Source organism: Crotalus tigris, unplaced genomic scaffold, assembly GCF_016545835.1.
Source record: "Crotalus tigris isolate CLP2741 ecotype Arizona unplaced genomic scaffold, ASM1654583v1 scf7180000019070.2622420, whole genome shotgun sequence".
Classification (NCBI taxonomy): Eukaryota; Metazoa; Chordata; class Lepidosauria; order Squamata; family Viperidae; genus Crotalus; species Crotalus tigris.
The window spans coordinates 1,064,725-1,085,677 of NW_024097360.1; the positions used below are offsets into that span (position 1 = coordinate 1,064,725).

General features: G+C 35.8%; 1 protein-coding gene across 9 annotated transcripts in view; it reads right to left on the reverse strand.

Annotated features, from left to right (window-relative positions):
• Positions 1-20,953, reverse strand: part of PLCB4 (phospholipase C beta 4) — a 195,962-nt gene that overhangs the window by 122,060 nt on the left and 52,949 nt on the right. Inside the window, exon 3 of one of the 9 annotated variants that reach the window (XM_039359415.1) lies at positions 17,884-18,067. The exons of the other annotated variants lie outside the window; for them this stretch is intronic. The gene's annotated coding sequence lies outside the window, so the exon portion shown is untranslated. The remainder of the gene's footprint in view (positions 1-17,883; positions 18,068-20,953) is intronic. 9 annotated transcript variants of the gene reach the window in all.

A 20,953-nucleotide genomic window follows, 5' to 3' on the forward strand; every position in this document is an offset into this window, starting at 1 on the left:
GGTACCGAATTTGAAATTGTATTATGATGCTGTGGTTTTAACATTAATAAGTGATTGGGTTAATTTAACAAATGTAGAAATACTCCTCTTGGAGGGTTGGGATTTACTTTTTGGATGGCATGCCTATTTAATTTTTAATAAAAAGGTTGATAGGGTCTTTAAATCTCATATTATAATGATTTCTTTACTTCGGGTTTGGAGGAAATATTATAGAAGTGATTTTAAAATTCCATTATGGGCATGCGATAGAAGGGATAAGGAGAGGAGTTAAGATGGATAGCGTTTCTTATGTACAATTACTTAGATGGGATGGTAAAAATTGGCAATTAAAATCTTTGGAAGATTTAATACAAGAAAATATTATTTACTCATGGTTTCATTATAGGCAAATAGTGGAGAGGTGGAAGATAGATCGTAATGTGGGTCTGCTTAGAGAAGATGAGAATTTATTAAAACAAATAAAAGATCAAAGACGAACCCATATTAAGAGAATCTATGGGGTGTTAGTAGAACTGGATTCAGAAGCAGAATTAATTAAAGAATGTATGGTTAAATGGGCACAAAATTTTGATGAACCGGTTTTATTAGATACCTGGGAAATTATTTGGGTGAGGAATGTTAAATTTACACAAGCCCAAAATTTAAGGGAAAATTTTTACAAAATGTTTTATAGATGGCACCTTGATCCACAAAAAATGTCTCGTATGTATCCTGACTTACAGCCTAAATGTTGGAGATGTGGATGTTTGGATGCTACTTATTATCATATCTGGTGGTCATGTAAAAATATAAAAGCTTTTTGGATTAAGATATGGTGGAATATCCAAAGAATTTTTAGAAGAAGGGTAAAATTTACCCCACAATTGTTTTTGTTAGGTATTGTTTCTGATTGTGATACTAAAGAGACTATATTGATGTTAAATTTAATTACAGCGGCAAGGTTGTTAGTAGGGCAATGTTGGAAGAAGGAATCCTTGCCTATTTTGCAAGAGTGGTTTTTTAAAGTTTCTTATTTGGCGGAAATGGCAAAGATTTCGGCTTTCTTAAAAGACCAATCGCAAGAGAAGTATTTTTTGGTATGGAAAAAATGGATAGACTTTATACAACATAAGTTGGATATAAAAAAATATTATTTAGCTTTTCAATAACTTATATTTAAAATTTAAGATATTTTATAGATTTTTTTTCTTTTTTTACTTTCTTTTTTTCTTTTTTCTTTCATCCTATTTTCTTGTATTTCCTTGTATTTTTGTCTTTATATATATATATTATTGTTAACTATTTCACAATTTGTTTAATTAATGTATTTTGACTTGTTAATGGTTTATATCTGTTTTAAGATTTTTTGAAAAATTTTAATTAAGCCTGTATTCAGCTCTGGGAAGGTCTGGGGAGGGTATGGGAGGGTTGGGGGGGCTCGGGGAAAGGAACTGTATTGTTTTGTAAAATTTAAAAATTTTCAATTAAAAAAAAACGCCCACATAATTATGTGTAACCAAACACATCCCCTTTTAAATGTAAGCTACAGCTTCTCAGTATCGAGGAGGAGGGGAGAATAGAAAAACCATCCAAAACTCATCTTAATTTGCTGTAATTTCACATCCCTTAGTGTTATATTTGCTGTGCATTACTTGAAGTCTATAAGGAAATGTGTGATATCATCAAGATACTGCTCCAATTACAAAGCTATCAGAGCAACTCAAGAGACTGTGGGGAGCTGTCAGGATCTGTGGACCTCCATCCAGATGCTGCTGCATTACAATTCCCAGAACCTTCAACTGGATGGCCCCTGGAAAAAGATGTTGTGAGTCATGATTTAGTAACTCTCTGAAAGCTACAAGTTCTCTATTCCTAATTAGTGTAGGAGGAGAGCTGTACTGTTTGTCTATTGTTACAAAAAAAAAAAAAAAAAAACAGGAGGACTCTAGAAGTCCTCTGCCAACTAACAAGTGCTATTAAAAGGTATAACCTTTTAATATAATGCATTAGTCAGAAAAGGTGCTACAAGATTCCTTCAGGGTTATAATGACTTAGTTACCCAGGCGGTGACTAAATACAATGTTTTGCTTCCTATTAGAAATTATGTCTTGCTCACTCCCTGCACTTCGCTTCCATTATTCTCAAAAGTCTTAAGGCTAAATGTTACAGGAATTGTTTTTCTAAAATCTGCCACTGTGTTTATCCATCAACAGAAATATATGAACAAAAAGAAAAATCTGATTTTTAAAGATGTAAGTTTAGATCCTAGAGAACACATGTAAAAAGTATTAAATGTCTAATTATGATTACAGATATTATGAACCTCGAAAGGACATAGTGAATGAAAAAGAAAGTTATACAATGGAATTAGAACTGTTGTAAAATGTAGTAAAAAGCATCCCTTTGTACTGGTCTCCTGATATGACAAACATTATTGTAGGAATGACTCTGAATAAGGCACCTCATATAATAAACCCCCTTCTTTCACTCCCAATAGGAAAAAAAAATATGAATACACTATTACTAGCTGGGAGACACAAAATAAGAAAATCTTTTTTATCTTTAAATGAAAAGAAAACTGCATCTTAGGTTCCCGCCAAAATAACAGAATTTTCCATTAATTAAAATAAATCACGTTGATGTAATTGTGTCCTCTACCACTGTATTACACTCGGGACTGAGTTTCTGATTATATAATTGGGTTACATAAATATTTATGGTTTGGGGTTGTTGTTTTTTCCAAAAAACTAGGCAAACCAAATTAAAATCAAGATTTGGGAAGGAAAAGGATTTTCAGGACTGAAACAACTCTATAAGTGACATATGATCCTCTTTGATCCTCAATAGGAAAAGCAGTAGAGATACTTCAAGACTTCTTTCCCCCTAGCAATGGCTGGGTCAGGAATTCTGGGAGTTGAAGTCCATGAGTCATAAAAGAGCCAAGGTTGCCTACCCCTGGCCTAGGCAAATGATTTCACAAAGAATATAATTCCGGTCTCTTTTTAAACTCTTAGTGTCAATTCATCAGCCAATAATATTCCAGAAGTGAGCCAAAGCTGTGATATATGAGCCCCCTTTCTACCGACCCTACAGCCTGCTCTGACCATTGGTGTTAAAAACTAGTGGTGACCAGTTCTTTCCCATATTTAGGAAGAACATATTAAGATGGAAGCCTTGGCTTCAGATTATTTTAAGAGAATCTTAGAATTCCAGCTCTAAAATGAAAAACAAAACCCCCAGTCCATTCCTGGTGATTTGCATCTTTAATCTGCCCATTTTAGCCATCTTGCTCCTCTCACTATATGAGTACAATCTCAGCCACCAAATGGTTCCCTATCTTTGCAATGTACTAAAAGAAAAGAATTAAAATGGTGAGTATTACTGTTTTAAAGGCAGACTTAATTTAGAGGTTAAGAACAACTTAAGCACAAATGAAATTTCCTGGTTTTTTAATATCTTGTTTTGTAAGAGGAACTGCTACAAATGGTTACAACTCCGTGGAGAATCAAAAAGAAAAGAACTTCCAAGGGAACTTTTCCTGAAACTTCAGAGAAATTTCCAATAAAACATCCATTGAAAGTTCTCGGACAAAAAAAAAATGAAAGAACTAAGGAATTCTTTCTGGTATCACTAATTTCTGAAGACATCTCAAACTTGGGATTTTATTAGCTTGATTTTCTGTGGCACTTCAACAGAATTCCACCTTTGATAAGCACGTTATGAGGAAGTATTTTGGATAAGGCAGATTTTGTACAAAAACTGTTTAAAAATATAGTGAAAAATACAGCAACCAAATGCTCTTACAAACAAATTACAAGGAAATAGCCTTAATTGTTATGCAATTTCCAATCTGTTGGTTTTTACACTATCTTCTTAGAGAAATATAGATAAGATGAAAATGATGTCAAAATGTCAGATTCAACCGTCAATATAAATTTTATTTTCATTCATTTTCATAATGCAGAAATACAGAAATACTGTATTTCATCACAAGATACAAGAAACTGTCAAGCATTTTCTAAATAAGAGTTTTCAATTCACATATTTCTACCAGTACGCTCTGTCTATTTGTCCTGCATAATCCTGAAGAATTTTTGATGGTTCACACAAATAGAAAACACAAAGCATCCACAATCAGATCAAAGACAATACATAACATATGCAGATAGCCTTAAGAAGTAGCCCAACAGTAGTCCAAAGGCTGCCCAGAAAAGCTCCATTCAGAGTTGCTTCTGCAACACTGTTAAAGTAGGAGCTAACCTGGTGTCCATTAGAAGGCCATTACAAAGGATCAGCCACCAAGAAACAGTGCCTCTGAGCACTGGCCCCCTTCACCACCCTAAAGTGGGGAACTCCTACTAGCTTTTCCCAGTATAATCAATGGAATTGGGCGGATTTCAATGGAAGAATACAGCCCCAGGAAAGGGGTCACAGCACTTGTGTAATACAGTATGCTCCTACTAAGAAACGTTGTCCAATATATGGGCCACTGCTCTTTGATATAACTTCAGTTCCCAAGTAGCCTTTAAAGAAAAATCATGGAGAATGTGTTACAGTAGTCCATCACAGGCAGTGATGGACTACTGTAGCAAGATTCTTCTGACCCAGCTATGGCCACAAATGAGCAAAGGGCCCCCTGAGCCGCGGTCTGCTATTCTCGCAGGAACCACAAGTCCAGGAAGACACTCCAAGTAACAGACTTGTTCTTTCATGGATAGTGGTTCCCCATCAAGAAACACCACTGGAGCAGACAGAAAACCCCAATGGATAATCAGTAACTCTGTCTTCCCCAGATTCAATTTCAACCTGTTCTGTCCTATACAGACTTCCACAGTCTTCAGGCACTGGGAAAAGGTTTTAATAACATCACCAACCTACTATACTTACGAATATGCCAATGTGTTTATCTAATTCCTAAACAATCCTATGAACAATTATGTTTTCATTCGTTGACTAAGTATATAACAAGATCTTTAGCTACCGTTTAGCCACCTTCAAGTTAATTGCCTTCAGTTACTGTCAGCTGCTGTTCTGAACTGCTGCTGAAGTGCTGGCTTTGCCATTTTTTTTGAGGGGTGGTGAAGGTGCTTTACTAGCTGCTGGTTAGCTGTAAGCTCTCCCTGGAGTAGTGAAGCTGCTGGCTTCTGCTTCCACTTTTAGTTACTCTACTGAGGGGCTGCCACAAAGAAGAGGGGGTCAAATTATTCTCCAAAGCACCAGACAGCAGGAAAAGAAACAGTGATTGGAAACTGATCAAACCTGGAATTAAGAAGAAACTTCCTAACAGTGAGGACAATTAACCAGTGGAACAGCTTGCCTTCAGAAATCGTGGGCGCTCCATCACTGGAGGTTTTTAAGGGACTAGACAGCCACTTATCTGAAATGATATAGGTTTTCCTGCCTGAGCAGGGGGTGGAACCAGAAGACCTCCAAGATCCCTTCCAGCCTCTCTTCTGTTCTGTTCTAGTCTAGTCTAGTCTTCATTTTTGTCAACTCCACCAGCTGCAAAATCTTCTTCTCTGCTATATCACATGACACAAACTTTTCTTCTCCACATCCACACTCAGATTCTATCAGCATTTTCCTGTTATAACTGGAGACTAAGTATGGTTCAGTATTCTTCAAACTGCTTAAAAGTCCCAGGGGAAAAAAATTAAGGGAAGGAAGAGCTACTGCAAGGTTTTCCTTCCACATGATGTAAAGCTGAATTTTGGTTCAAGTGTCCAGAAAATGTCTCTCGTTCCCTTCAGGAGGGCTCCTGGATCCTGAGTTGAACATCTCAAGATGTATTATACTTTGATAGCCCTATGCTGGCAATTAATTTCTGAAGGATCATGCACAGAATTTGCCTCTGATTAGTAATTCAACACAAACCCAAGGGTTTTATTTATACAAAGAGTCACACTCATGATTTAGGGTTATCTGTTCTTCAAATTTCAGACAGCAACATAAGCAATTTACTAAGAGAGGGTTCCCTCAGGCACTGAAGGAAGCCGTAGTTAATATGCACAGAAGAAATAATCTCATCAAAGTGACTCATCATTTCTATTCCTTAGCACCATTTTCTTTAAAAAATCAATACTGGATTTATTGCTCCTCTGGTCCATCTTCCAATTTTATATAATTTATCAAGAGATGTAATTCATCCTTCTGAAATTAAAATGAGAGATAAAGAGTGTGCCGGATGTGGTTCCTATTAGACTGAGCAATAACCCACAGGTTAATCCTCAACAGTTCTTTAAGACTCAGTAGGAAATATCTGGGATAAGGCTTATATTTCCTACTTGTTGCCCTCCAAACTTTCAAAGACCATAGCAACCAAATATTTCTTAACTATCTGCCTCCAAATGCCATCCTGCATAGATGGCAGCAGTGTTAATATTTTGTTATTGTGTGCAGTAACAGTACATTTATTCTGACTATTACAGAGATGTTATCTGAGTGCTAGGAGCTAAAATGCATCTGCTTTGAGATGGGGTATTTCTGGAAACAATTTTCATGCTATAATAAACTGGAGAGTGCTTAGAGGTGGCAAAAAAAAAAAAAAAATCCACAAAACTTTCAGATCATCTGAAACAGATCAGCACAATAGGTCTTTCAGCCCAAAGAAGTTTTGCTCCACCCAAGAGGGTAGCAATTGGATGCACATAACATTTCCTGTGTCAGAGATAAGACTCCCTAAATCCCAGGGCTCAGTTTTTCTTGCTGCAATTAGCCACTCCAGAATTTTGACAAAGAGCCATTATATCCTTCTGCCAATCATTTAACCTGGGCGGTTCCATTCACAGTAATTACAAGGAAATCATGAAATCTTTGAAAACCTTGAAATGTCCATGCCCCACTGATAAAAACCAACATTAAAAACAACTATGCTGTGATGAAAACATGTAACTCAAGGGCTTTGACTACATTAACATTTACAAAAGCCACATTAAACAGATAAATTATATAGAAAGCAAGATACAGTAAATAAATAAATTATCAAATAACTCTTAAACATCTACAAATTAACCTGAACATGGGACTTTGTTTCTATATAACATGGGATTTTCTTTCTGTGTGACAACAGTAGCATGACTTCTACATTCACAGACATGGAAGAAATTAAACATTCCTACCATGGAAAAATGGATGGTAAAGTTAATGGAATTGGCTGAGATGGCAAAAATGACTCCTTTGTTTACTGAAAAGACTGTCTAGCTTTTGTTTCTACTTAGAAACTATTTTTGGACTTTTTGTCTGAAAGTGAGAGAAATGAAATTTTAATGGGATTTGACAAGTAGAACTGTTTATGCTTATAGAAATTTGTGTACAATTGTTAATTTTAGAATAAGATGTTAATGTCTTTTATATTTGTAGCTGTACTAAAGAAAGTCAGAAGTTATTCTTTTTCTATTTCTTCCCTTTTTTTTCTTTTCTGCACTAATTTTGCTCTTATAATCTTTTCTTTTTCTAATCATTTTCTTTCTGTTTCCTTATATTTTATCTTTTGTTGAAACTTAATAAAATGTTATGAAAAAAAATGTGAACTTCATATTCGGCCTAAAACAGCAAGAGCTCCCAAATTCCAAGTCAGAAGGATTATTGTTTCCTGCATCAGGCCAGAAGTTCCTTGGCAGATCTTACCTCAACAGCCTTCATCACATTCATCCAATCTGTGAGGGAAACACAGAAACACCTCTGAGGATAGTAGAGAAATTGTTCTTGCTTTATTACAGCTTCCAGGGAAGATTGGATCTGGAAGGTACTTTTATATTTCTCTTCACCATGCCAAACAAGCACCGTAGCAATCATTAAACCACTGTTTAATTTAAATTCATCCTTACTAAACATAATCTTCTGCACCATATCAGCTTCCTCAATCAGCCCACTTCATTCCAGTTAAATTTCTAGAAAGTTAAACAATTGTGGCAGAGAAAGATCCTATTTAATGTCATGGCAAGGGCAATTCAAGTCCCAAAGTCACATAAATGTCATAATGGAAAGAACTGATCAAGCCCTGATGTCTGGTCCAAAGCTTGACCTTAAAATACCTCTAGAAAAAAAAGACCATTATTAATCCAGAATTTTAAAGAGAAAATCCGTATATAATTAGCAAATATTCCTGGCCCAATAATCCACATTCATAACTGACAATGAAAGAGAATTACATATAAGGACAGGGGATTTTTTTTTTGACTGAAGTATTAGCAGCTCTGATATTTTAATCTCCCACACCACATTCATCCTTTACAAATATTGGGTGGTTGAAAGATTTGATAATTCAGATTCCACTTTGAATAGGCGTTTCTTAGAGATGCAATTTTCTCCTTTAAAGGAAAAGCAATGCTAGTATGGCTCTCTTAATGGACTCTGATACTCATTCTGAGAAAAGAAAACAACAGGCATGCGTTCTGTATGCTTATATTCTGCAACGTGCTGTTTGTATGTAAAGTAATGTTGAACATTACTAAGTAAAGAACTGAAGATCAAATCAAACCAAATCAATCTTTATTATGGTCATAGACCAGGGAAGGAAAATAAAGCATCCAATCCAATAAAAATTCAAAACACAGCCATATTCAAAACATGTGTTGTTGTATCCACAATCTCAAAAAGAATATGGTAGTTCTGAAAAACTACAGAAGAAAAAACTCAAGTGATCATTGGGGAAGCTTTTGGGCATGCCAGAAAGGCTGGTCATTGCCATCTTGTTTGCCAAAAATACAGTAACACCGTGTGTCCTGAAAAGCTATGTTTCACATTTTTCTTTACAAAGAAACTCAATTGCCTGGAAAAGAGCCATAATACATTGCAATAACTTCAAAGAACACCAATGGAAAAAAAAATACCAAACAATGTACAATCTGGAAACTAGGGTTGAAGTAAAACCTTATTTTTCAGATTTTCGTAGTAGGTTTAAGACCATAGGAACTGATCTGCCTTGTGTATTTATTTGGCTCAAATCTCACCTTTTGCAGAAGAGCTCAAGGCAATATACAGAGTGCTGCCTTCTCTTATTTTCCCCCACAGCAACCACCCAGTAAGGAAGGTTGGGCCAAGAGAGAATCACTGACCCCAAATCATCCAGTGAGGTTCTGTGGCTGAGAGTGTCCCTTGTTCCCCTGTCCCTAGTCCAGCATCTTTATAACTACAACACAGTATATTACATTGCCAGGAAGGAAATCGCTAAACAAAAATCCTTACCCAACATTGAATACTCTATAAGGAAATGAATGGCTTTCTGGGGACATAATAATCTTTCTTTCTTTCTTTCTTTCTTTCTTTCTTTCTTTCTTTCTTTCTTTCTTTCTTTCTTTCTTTCTTTCTTTCTTTCCTTCCTTCCTTCCTTCCTTTCTTTCTTTCTTTCTTTCTCCTTGTGTACTGTACTGTATTGTATTGTATTGTATTGTATTGTAAAGTCCTGATGAATTTAAAGTAGTCCAAAAATCTAAAATAACAGCAGATAACAAAATAAGGAGAAGCAACTCGTATTTTTCTCTGCATTCCTCATCTAGTTCTCTAGATAAGCGTATGTTATATCTCATAGGACAGCAAAGTTGGCATCTTCTTCCTATGAACTGGATTTGCAGTCAGGTAATGTTTCCACCACAGCAAAAGTCCCCATAAAAAAACTATTTCTCACATACTTTCAAAGGACAATCAACATTCAAAATACCCTCTTATATTATCCAGCATTTATGCTTACTGTTCCTAATGCAACCTTACAACAACTTCAAAGATGTCCTTTGAAATTATGAAACTGAAATCCAACACATCTGGAGGGAACCTGGTTGGCAAAGATGGGCTTTACCAGCCGAGATGTTGCTAAACTACAATTCTTTGCTGTTTAAATACAATTCTTGCTATTTAAAAGACCATTACAGATTTTTGCTGATTCTTTAACCAGCAATTTAAGATTCTGTGCATATGTTAAGTATCACTGATACGCATATTTTCTTACAAAGACCCACCTTGTAACATGTGTTTTTCTCAAATAATCCCTGGAAAATAACTTAAAAGCAAATAAATCACTTAATATTGGCACAAATAAAGCAAATGCACCCAAGACTATCCAATTCTGTAATAGCTTTGTTCCCTATGCCATCCATCTGGTAAACTCGCAAGATTCATTTTTCTCACTATGCACATGTATACATAACCCGAACTAGACTGTTGTTTCTCTGTGTCATATAATATATGTGAGTATATGCATAATTTTTGTATTTATTTATTTATTTTTGTCATATTTATGTAGTGTATCTCAGAGGTGAGATATATGCAACAAAATATATGTATGCAACGAAACTTGATTTTAATGTATGCCAATTAGTGTACATTCAAAATGACAATAAAGTTATTATTCTATTTCAGTGATGGCCAACCTTTTAGAGACTGAGTGCCCAAATTGCAACCCAAAACTCACTTATGTATCATCGGATGCCGGCTGGGTGTGGCCCATTGGGTGGGTGTGGCCCATTGGGTGAGTGTGGCTGCGGTGGTAACGGCAGACTGGGTGGGACTAAAAAGTTCAATCAATCAATTCCTACTTTGATTGATCTTTTTTCCCATGAGAAGTTGAAATTGATTGATTGATTGATTGATTGATTGAACCTTCTTTTTTTTTTTGCACACAGCGGCGGAGGCCTAAAGTGAAAAGATTTTATAAAACCCAGCTGAAGGCCTAGGACTGGGGCGACGGCACGCATGCCCACAGAGAGGGCTCTGCGTGCCACCTGTGGTGCCATAGGTTCGCCAGCATGGTTCTATTCTATTCTATTCTATTCTATTCTATTCTATTCTATTCTATTCTATTCTATTCACAGGTGTGACTGAAAATATTAATCTCTAAAAACTTAGAATCCCTACATGATAACTCAAAAAATGAATTGCACGAGGTGCATTTATTTGTGCCAATATTAAGGGAGGCTTATTCCCAGATAAATGGCCCAGGATTGCAGCCCAAATCTATAATTTTCATACTCACGAAGTAATGAGCATCACTAAACAATACTGAAATAAAGCTCTTGATATGATTCCAGTGAATAAGCATTCAACAGCAGCAGTAGTTCTTTAGCAAAGATTTTAACAAGAAGATATGAAAGTACACAACGCACTGAATGCCTGCATTACATACTGGAATAAAGCAAGGACCATCGTAGCTGAATTTAGCACCGCAGCTACTATACAGCTCTATAAACCTTTGCCAGGTAATTCACTGCAATCTGGGTCAAGGAAATGAAAAAAATTATAGCACTTTTTCCCCCTGTTTGTTCAAGGTTATAAAAACAAACACTTCATAGGAAAATAAGAGAGGGGATGCTGACAATGCAAAGGCTTTCCTAGCTCTATCTTCTATGGTTTCAGTTTAACAGCCAATTTAGATGTTTTTTAATTATTTGCTCTTAATTTAACTTTCAGGAAATGAATCCAAATTGTAACACAAGAGAAACATAAGCAATGTGTTTTTTTTCTTCAGGCACCTTAAAAAGTAATTTATTTTTGTTTTTAGCCATCACAATATGGCTAAAATGTTGGCTGTAGCTAAGATGGAGAGAAGCGATCTCAATTTCAAAAGAACCAAAGGTAAAACAGTCAGAATTTAATGTCTTGAAAATGTTTGAAAAAACATTTGAAATGTTTGAAAAAACATTTGCATAATCAAACCCCAGTCTCATCAAATATAGGGCAAGGAGCAAGCAAACAATAACACAAATGAAATCTATTTGTACACAAAATTCTCTCTCTCTCTCTCTCTCTCTCTCTCTCTCTCTCTCTCTTTTTTTTTTTTTTTTTCTTTAGTTAGGTGCCATAGGTGTCTTTGCAAAGGTACAAAAAAAAGAGAGCCTGGGAATGCAACAGGCAAACACAAGGGAACAGATGAGGGAAAATTAAACAAAATAGGAAATAGCTAGCAATCATAACACAGCAAAATTAAAATTATTTCTCAAGGGAAGAAAATTTAAGAAGGGAAGGTTTTTCCCTTCCCCCCCCCTTTTTTTAAAAAATAAAAATAAAAAATGCTATTTCAAGAGTGTCAGCATTTCCCCAAAGTACAGTGCTAGTCTAAGAATACTACCTTCCAACTCTAGGTTTTGAATACATAAGCCTAATCCATTCTTTGCAAAGGAGAGGCTAAGGCAGGTTGGCTCAGGAATTCTGGGAGTTGAAGTCCGCGAGTCATAAAAGAACCAAGGTTGCCTACACCTGGGCTAAGGGAAGAACAGCTTCTTTTAAGTGAGCCATGGGGGTGCAGTGGTTAAAATGCAGTATTGCAGGCTATTTCTGCTGACTGCCAGCTGACTGCAGTTTGGCAGTTCGATTCTCACCGGCTCAAGGTTGACTCAGCCTTCCATCTTTCAGTAAAATGAGGACCCAGATTGTTGGGGGCAATATGCTGACTATGTAAACCACTTAGAGAGGGCTGTAAAGCACTGTGAAACAATATATAAATCTAAATGCTATTAGTTCTGCTGCCAAGGGGAGGGGAGATAAAATAACTTGTCAATTGCATATGAAACTCTCCATCCAGCTGGTCTCCATCATAATTGGAAGCTGCCTGATGAAGGCACCAGGGGTTTCCCCCCCTATTTTTGTGTCCCTCTTCTCCCCGAACCATAACCCAAACAAGACCTGCTCAGGAACTCTTTTTCTAGAGGAAAAGTGTTAAGAGAAAGAAATCCATACCACTGGGAATAAGCAACATTGAACACAATTAAATCTATATTCAGATATGCTGATATTAAGTACCTTTAGAGGCTGGGGCTTTCATGATTCTTCTGACAGCAGGGGACTTCTGGATTATGTGCATTATTTTGAAGCACAGAGATAAAATTACTGCTAGTACAGGTTTACCTGTACAACCAGCCAAATTCAAAAGCTTTCATCTGTTTTTATTATCCTCATGACAAGAGCTTATTTATTGTCTTGCTGCAGCACTACTTGAGTAAACACATTTTTGACATGATGAAAGCACCAGTCCACTTCAGAATATACCCCATAGAACTGGGCTGTTAGAGAGGAACTGCAAAGAAAATTCAGCTTGACCTAAAAACATGCCAGTAGCTGAACAAACTTTTCATCATAACTGCTCTACAATCAAGTGGTGGGAAGATTCAGAAGCTCACAGAGGAACTGGTAGCTCAGTCTTGTGACAGATATCTCTTTTTTTCTCCCTTTATCACCATTCTGATGAACTTCAAAGACTTTACTTTAACATATATGCAAATGATCCTCTAAACAACTTGTCTAATTAAGTCATAGTTCAGTCACAAAAACAGCTACTATGGTGCATTTAGCTTTCATGCTCACAGGAAATACCTAACATTAAAAATAATTTAATAACATTTATGAAAGAAGTATACTCCATTGCAGCATATTAATTTTTCCACAAGGGTCATGGGCTTCAGCTAAAATTGAAGACATGATGAAAATGGCATGGCAAACTTTAGAACAAGGAACGGGTGCTGAAGGTAAACACAGTGACAACAAAAGGCATTTACACAAATGTTGTAATTGTGTTGGGTAAACACGGATTACCCATTATTTTCACGTCCAAACAACTAATCAGAGATTGAATCCACATTCAAACAACACAAAATATAACAAAGAGTTACTTTATTCTAGTATGAAATCTACTATTGATATGGCCCAACCATATTTGTATTCTTCCACTCCCCTAGAAAAAGGTTTCTTTCAAAAGCTAACAATCAGTCAGTTGTTAGATAATGTATGGTATTTTCAGAGAAAAGTCATATGTGTGTGTCTGTGTACATATAATTATACCTTTTTTCTTCTGTTCAATCTTGTCCAATTCTTGGAAAATGTCTGAACAAGTCCCTGCATTTTTCTTGGCCAGGTTTTTCAGAAGTGGATTGCATTGCCTCCTTCATAAGACTGAGACAAAGTGACTGGTCCAAGGTCACCCAGCGGGCTTTGTGCATAAGGCAGGACTAGAACTCAAGGTATTCTGATTTCTAGCCTGATACCTTAAGCACTACACCAAACTAGCTTTCATATATACATATACCAGTGGTCAGGACAATATAAAGATACTCTAAAAGAAACTCATAAAGAATTGGCATTTGCTTTTTCTACAAAATTAAAATGAATAAAGCTGAATTGTTTAAGGAGGTAACCTATATCAAAATATAAAAGCTACTGCTGTAAGTCACATAGACAGCACTATTTGAAAATAGTTTATTAAGCAAACCATAATGCTGGATTCATACAACCCACCAGGCAAAATCACAGAAACCTCATAAAAATTAACACTATCAATGAACTAGGTCAGTGTGCAAGTCTGTAACAGGATCCATGGTAAAGAAAATATAATTATGTATGGAATACCATCCTTTAAAAAAGCTTTCATAGTGTTGAGGCAGTGACTGTAGAGATCTCACTTATAGGTTTATATGCCGACCTGTACTTTGTGTATTACTAATATATCTATATGACAACAAAGTTACATTATTATGACATCTAGCTTCTGATCATGCCAGCCACAACTATGAGACTCTAGGGATGTGTAAGGCCTTTGAAAGTGGGCTTGCATATAAAGCTCTTCCTTCTGTATTGTTAATGCAGCCATCATGACTTCTTCCGGGAACAACAGTTTCTGAATCTGCAGGGGGGATTGTCTCTATAGACATACTATGTTTCCCCCAAAATAAGACTCAACCAGAAAGTATGCCCTAGCATGATTTTTCAGGATGCTCGTAATATAAGCCCCACCCCAAAATAAGCCCCCAGTTAAGATCGTCAGCCAGACAGACGCATTTAGTATTGTATTTTCACAAACATCAGACCTAACTGGAAAATAAGCCCTAATGCATCTTTTGGAGCAAAAATTAATATAAGACCTGGTCTTATTTTTGGGGAAACACAGTATCCATGAACAACTACCACACTTTAGATTTTTACCAGAAAGGAATGTTAAATTTTCTCAATAAATTATATTTAAATGGGAGGATATCTTAGATTCACTACGGTTCACGAAAGATACATTTTATATTTATTGTTTGCAGAGACATCCCATATCAGGTTCCTAAATAATCTGTCTAGATACGAAAATTCTCCTTTCTTGCCATGTTTAGAAAATCCACCCAGAGCATCAACAATTTCTGTATGCACAAAGATCAGGATTTATCAAAAAAAGAAATCACAACTCAATCTAAAAGAATCACATTCCTCAAATGTTTTTGTAAGAGAGTTTAATTGAACTGGGGACCATCTATTTTAGCCTTCTTTAACAGTAGCCATAAAGATGGCAAAAGCAAAATCACAAGTAATGAGACATGACCTGGGTTTTTATACCTATCCTGACTTAAAGCTGATCAACTATAACAATCCAAAATATTCATATTATCAGAAGAAATCCCTGTATTTTTAATGCACCTTTTATAAACCATTTCTGCTAAGCATATTTTCCCCCTTAAATTCAGCTACTTTTTTCCTTGTTTCTGGCTGGCCTTTTCAAGCTCTAGGGTTCCATCAAAATACATAAACAGTAATAAAAATACATTGTACCTTTCTGTGTAAACCTTGCAGATGCCCACAAAATAATAAAAAAATTAAGAACTAGAAAGCTTCCTCCTCAATCAACACAGCTATGGATATTAAAAGAGAAAGCAGATATTTTTGTCAAAATGAAAAAGATCCTAACTCATGTCGCTCTTGAATTCTATCAGAATTCTAACAAGATTTCAATTTAGAATTGCTTTACTGATAATTAATCAAAAACTTTCTGCGACTATCTCACCTTTTATCTTTAAAAAGGATTTAAACAGCTATATATGAATCAACTGCATAATAAATCAACTATTAACCAGTTAAAAAAAAGTATTATGCATGTCAGTATTCAGTTACCCATGGCCCTTGGTCATTGCCGTGCTGATTCGTACGGGCTGGTTGGGAGATTATGAGATTTGAAGTAAAAAAAAAATGTGAAAGAGGCACCAGAATGATAATTACAGAATTAAATCCTAAAGTTTCATCTAAACTAGCTAGAAAAAAGTAATATTCATATTATGCTAATACGGGTTATTGGCTATAGTGTAGCATGTTGTATGATCCCAAGGCATAATTGTTATTCAACAAATATTGAATATTGAATTTTTCCATCCTGCATTCCAAGAAATATACTGACCCAGCTTTGTACATTGTAATTGTCGCAAGGATACAATGCTCAAACTATTAAAAAGAAGACAGTTTCTTCCGCAGAAAAACAGCTAATTAAATTGGGGGAATATACCTCGAGACTTCATATTTCCAAAGCAAACTTGATATAGAATTTAACCCAACTGGATTTGGAATATAATTTTACATATAAATTTGGCTTTCTCTTAATGTATTCAATTGCTCAGACAGAAATTACTATAAGTGTTAATCTTATTTTATTTTACATCATACTTATTGCTGCTGACATTCATATATTATACTGTTTTTAAAACTATTTAATATATTTAACTACTGCAAATATTGCAGGTTCAAATTGTTAACCTAATTCTATGATTCTTGTACAGTAAATTCCCTGGTTATTCACTCTGTGCTTTATATTTACTGTTTTGGGGCTTCTTCTTTTTTCTCCTAGTATGTCTTATTTTTCCTTTTCCTAAAAAATGTAATAAAAATAATAATTAATAATTGTTTATAATTAATAAAAATATAATAAAACAATCCAGCCACATAGAACTAATTGTAAGATTGTTCTAAGAAATCATGTGTTTATTGTTGTCTACTCTCCTTGGCTCAGAAGCCAGTGCTGCAAGGCAACCGAACGGAAAAATAACATATACAACAGGCAATGTGTTACAACATGAAGTAGCTCAAGAAACAAGCCTAGGTGTGTATACTAGTTTAACAAGGAAACACACATTTTCATCCCCACCACCATTTGAACTATCACCCAGGATGGAGACAAGGTTCCCCAGGCTAAAGCAAAGGAAATCAGCACGCTAGGTTTGTATGTTAAACTGCCTCTTCCTCCTTACCTCCTATCTCTGCCTAATTTTCCTGACATTATGCATTAACATTTCTAGATTGTGTGAGGCTGCTGCAGATTCTCATTGTATTCGCAATTCTAATATCGCATCTCTATCTCTAACACAGTAGCTGATGATTAGCCTCTCTATGACAAATCCTGGGGGTGAGGGGGCTTTTTCTTCTTCCAAGCAGTGTTGCATTTTACCTTTTCTCAGATTCCTTTTTCCTTTATGACTGGATCGCCTTTTTCACTGCACACAGGTAAGCAGGCCCAGTCCCGCAGCACGCAGCCACAGCTGTGGAAAATCTTTCAGTGTCACCCAGCTAAAAGGCCCTCTGAGTTGACCGAGTTGGAAATTTGCCTCTGGGTGCATCACATGGCTGAGGCTGCTGCCTCCCGCTTTGTGATCTGTGTTGTTCTCCAAGAATTTCCTTTTCTGCTGCTGCCTTGTCTCCCCTGCTTCTCTGACTTTAATGGAAAGATCCATGTATTCCCCTGGACATCCATCATATAGCTCCTCTTGTCATTCAATTTCAAATATCTTTCTTTTTCTTTTTATCACTCTGCTCTCTCTCCTCACTGTTTTACATGAGCTTACATGTATGAATTAAAAAAAATAAGTAAAATAAGATATCATTTGTTTTTTAAAAAGGCACAACTATGGAATAAACTAAGCTTCTTCAAACACTGTTTTGACAAATGTATCTAACTATAAAGCATTTCATGATACCTCCACCTGGCAGTATGGTTGAAAATGAAGTAAAAGAGCCACTCCTTTGCAATAAGAGTTCAAGGGAGTAAAGGAAGTCTGACCCGAGAAATGGGGATCCTGCTGAGAAATGGGGATCCTGCTAAGTATTTTTTCTTTAATTTAGCATCATTCACCATCATAAAGAAATCCTACTAGAAGACTGACATGCCATAGAATAATTGCTACTTACCAAGAAAAGCCACATCTCACAGCAAGTATTATCTGCAGTGAATCTCAGGTTGACTTATAGAGCCTACACAATTCTGTCTTCTCCTTCAGCATGCAGAAGGAAGTCAAGCTTCTTAGCTTTCATTGTAAACTTTGTTTTTTCTTATAATAATCAATCCAAGGAATCGAGAGGCTTGTTCAAGATCCTGTAATTTTTAATTTGGAAAATATTCTAGTGTTGCTACCATGTTTCCCCGAAAACAAGACCCAACCAGAAAATAAGCTCTAGCATGATTTTTCAGGATGCTCGTAATATAAGCCCCACCCCAAAAATAAGCCCCAGTTAAGATTGTCAGCCAGATGGATACATTTAGTACCGTATTTCCCCAAATGTAAGCCCTAACCAGAAAATAAGCCTTAATGCGCCTTTTGGAGCAAAAATTAATATAAGACTCGGTCTTATTTTTAGGGAAACACAGTAGCCTAAAGGGAGTCCTGAAATGATAGAAGTGTTCATTTACATCTAGGTGTATCTTATGATGTAAAGATTAGGATAAAACCATGATGTGAGAGAGTTCCTGTCTTCTTCTTTCACATTCAGACATCACAGGAAATAGCGGACTAGTGCTGATCAAATATTACTGTCTAGTGGCTGCTTTTGTATTTCATTTATTTTTATATTGTGTTTTAACTATTTTAATTGTTTTGTGATTGTTCGCCTGCAGAGATACTACTTGAGATGAGTGACTATACTAAATATATAAATAAGATAGAAAAGAATGAAGTGGGTGCTTTCAAAAAGAGACTGGACAATGATTTGTTTAAAACAGTATAGGCTTGAGCAGAGGGTTGGACTAGATGACTTCCAAGATCCCTTCCAACTGTGTTATTCTGTCAGAGTGAAGAATGTATAAACCCAAGGCTCACCATACTAACTGATTGGGGATTACATAATAAATTATAGTATGACACACTAATTCATAGATTTAACCCTTTGAGGTACGCAAGATCAAGAAACAAAAACAGCAGAGATCTTTTTAATTAGAAACTTATGGAAATGCCATAAATTTCAATAACAGTAAATTTGAACATCAATTTATAATAGTAAAATTTTACTGGTAGTCCTTGGCTTACAACAGCAATTAGGACCTCGTAAGACGACAACTTACAACTTCCTGTTGACTTCTCTTCTGTCTAATGGAAAATGATCAGGAAAGATCAGAAAACTTGATCATGCAGGATGCTGCAATGGCCAGAATTTCAAGGAATGATTGTAACTATCATTTGTTCAGTGCCACTGTAGCTTTAAACAGTCACTGAACAAATAGTCATAAGCCAAATATTCCTGTACAAAAATGTTTGTGTAATCACAACAGGTAAAAAAGTACATTATCATAAATACTGTACATTATATATGTACAAATGCAATTGATTAAAACATACAAATATCTAAATTGATTTTTATACACAATATTTTACCAAGTTTTTCATATCAATTGCCAAGTGAAAGTAAAAACTAAAATTTTCCTAGAGATTATTGACACAAAAGGTGACTTTCAAGGTACAATGCATAAGCATCCTAGAATTGTGTGAGTCGCATTAATCTTCAAAACTGCTGGTCTACATCTGTCAAGTCATTGAAGAGAGTGTTAAATAATTACATGCTTGCCTAGTAAAAGTTGGCAGAAGAAGACAGAGGAGATCTATAGCCTGTATTTGTAAAGGTGAACTTTTCTTCCTATAGGCAATTCAGCAATTTATTGCCAGAAAGACATTACATGATCCCAACAAGTATATTTCTTACATCATAGGTAAACTTGATACACCTTAAAGTACATTCAGATTTGCAGGATAAAGTCAAACTAAGTATTTCCATTCTTTGGCCTCTGCCCTGCTTCCCCAAACTACCTATAATGCAGAAAAAAACATTATCCAATAGTCCTAAACCCCAATTATTCCAGTGGTCACAGATAAAAAAAGCTTTTGACTTAGTGATATACAGACCTACCCATAATCCATCTATATTACAGTTTGTCCTATAGTATGTATAACAGGACAATTGTAAAAAAAAGTTAAGGAAATGATTCGGCCCATTAATGGGAGAAAGTGGCAAGAAGGTGGCAAGCAACAGAGAGAAAGCAGAACTTTTGTTTTTTGCATCCATCTTTACACAAAGGGAAAAAACAGTCCAACCTATCAAAAACAGTACCGTAAAAAAAAAGCTTAGAAACACAAGTTAAGATAGGCAAGAAAACTGTAAGTGAGCACCTGTCCACCCTAGACAAGTTCAAATCACCAGGACCAGATGGATTACACTCCAAGGTTCTGAATGAACTGGCAAATGTGATCTCAGAACTACTACTTCAAAGATCCTGGAGCACCGGGGAACTACTAGAGGACTGGAAAAGAGCTGATGTAGTTCTCATTTTCAAAAAAGGAAAAAAAAATAGATCCAGAAAACTATAGACCTATCAGCCTGACCTCAATACCCGGGAAGATTCTGGAAAAGATAATCAAGCAACGAATCAGCGAACACCTAGAAGCAAACAAAGTCATTACCAAAAGCCAACATGGGTTTGTCAAAAACAGATCATGCCAAACAAATCTTATTGCATTCTTTCACCAGGTAACAAAATTAGTGGACCAGAGGAATGCTGTGGATATAATTTACTTGGACTTCAGTATGACATTTGATAAAGTAGATCACAACCTCCTAATTGATAAGATAGAAAAATGTGGATTGGACAGTATCACCACCAGATGGATTCATAAATGGCTGACCAACCGCACTCAATGTGTAGTCCTCAATGGAACTGCATCTGGTCATGTTTCTTGTGTGGTCCACCTAGTAAGGCTGACAGAAATTGTTATTTAATCTGGGCACAATTCTGAATCTACTTAATGTAAAATCCATCCACCCTTTTCTAGGGAGATAAAGAGGAGTTAACTAGTAGCCCTAGAATCCTTTGGGCGGACATAAACAATAAAACAATTTTGTGGGAATTCCACTGAAGACACCACCAATTTACTATGAAGCAGCTTGAAAAAGATGAGACTTTTTTTTTCTTTTAACCCTAAATAAAGGGACTTCA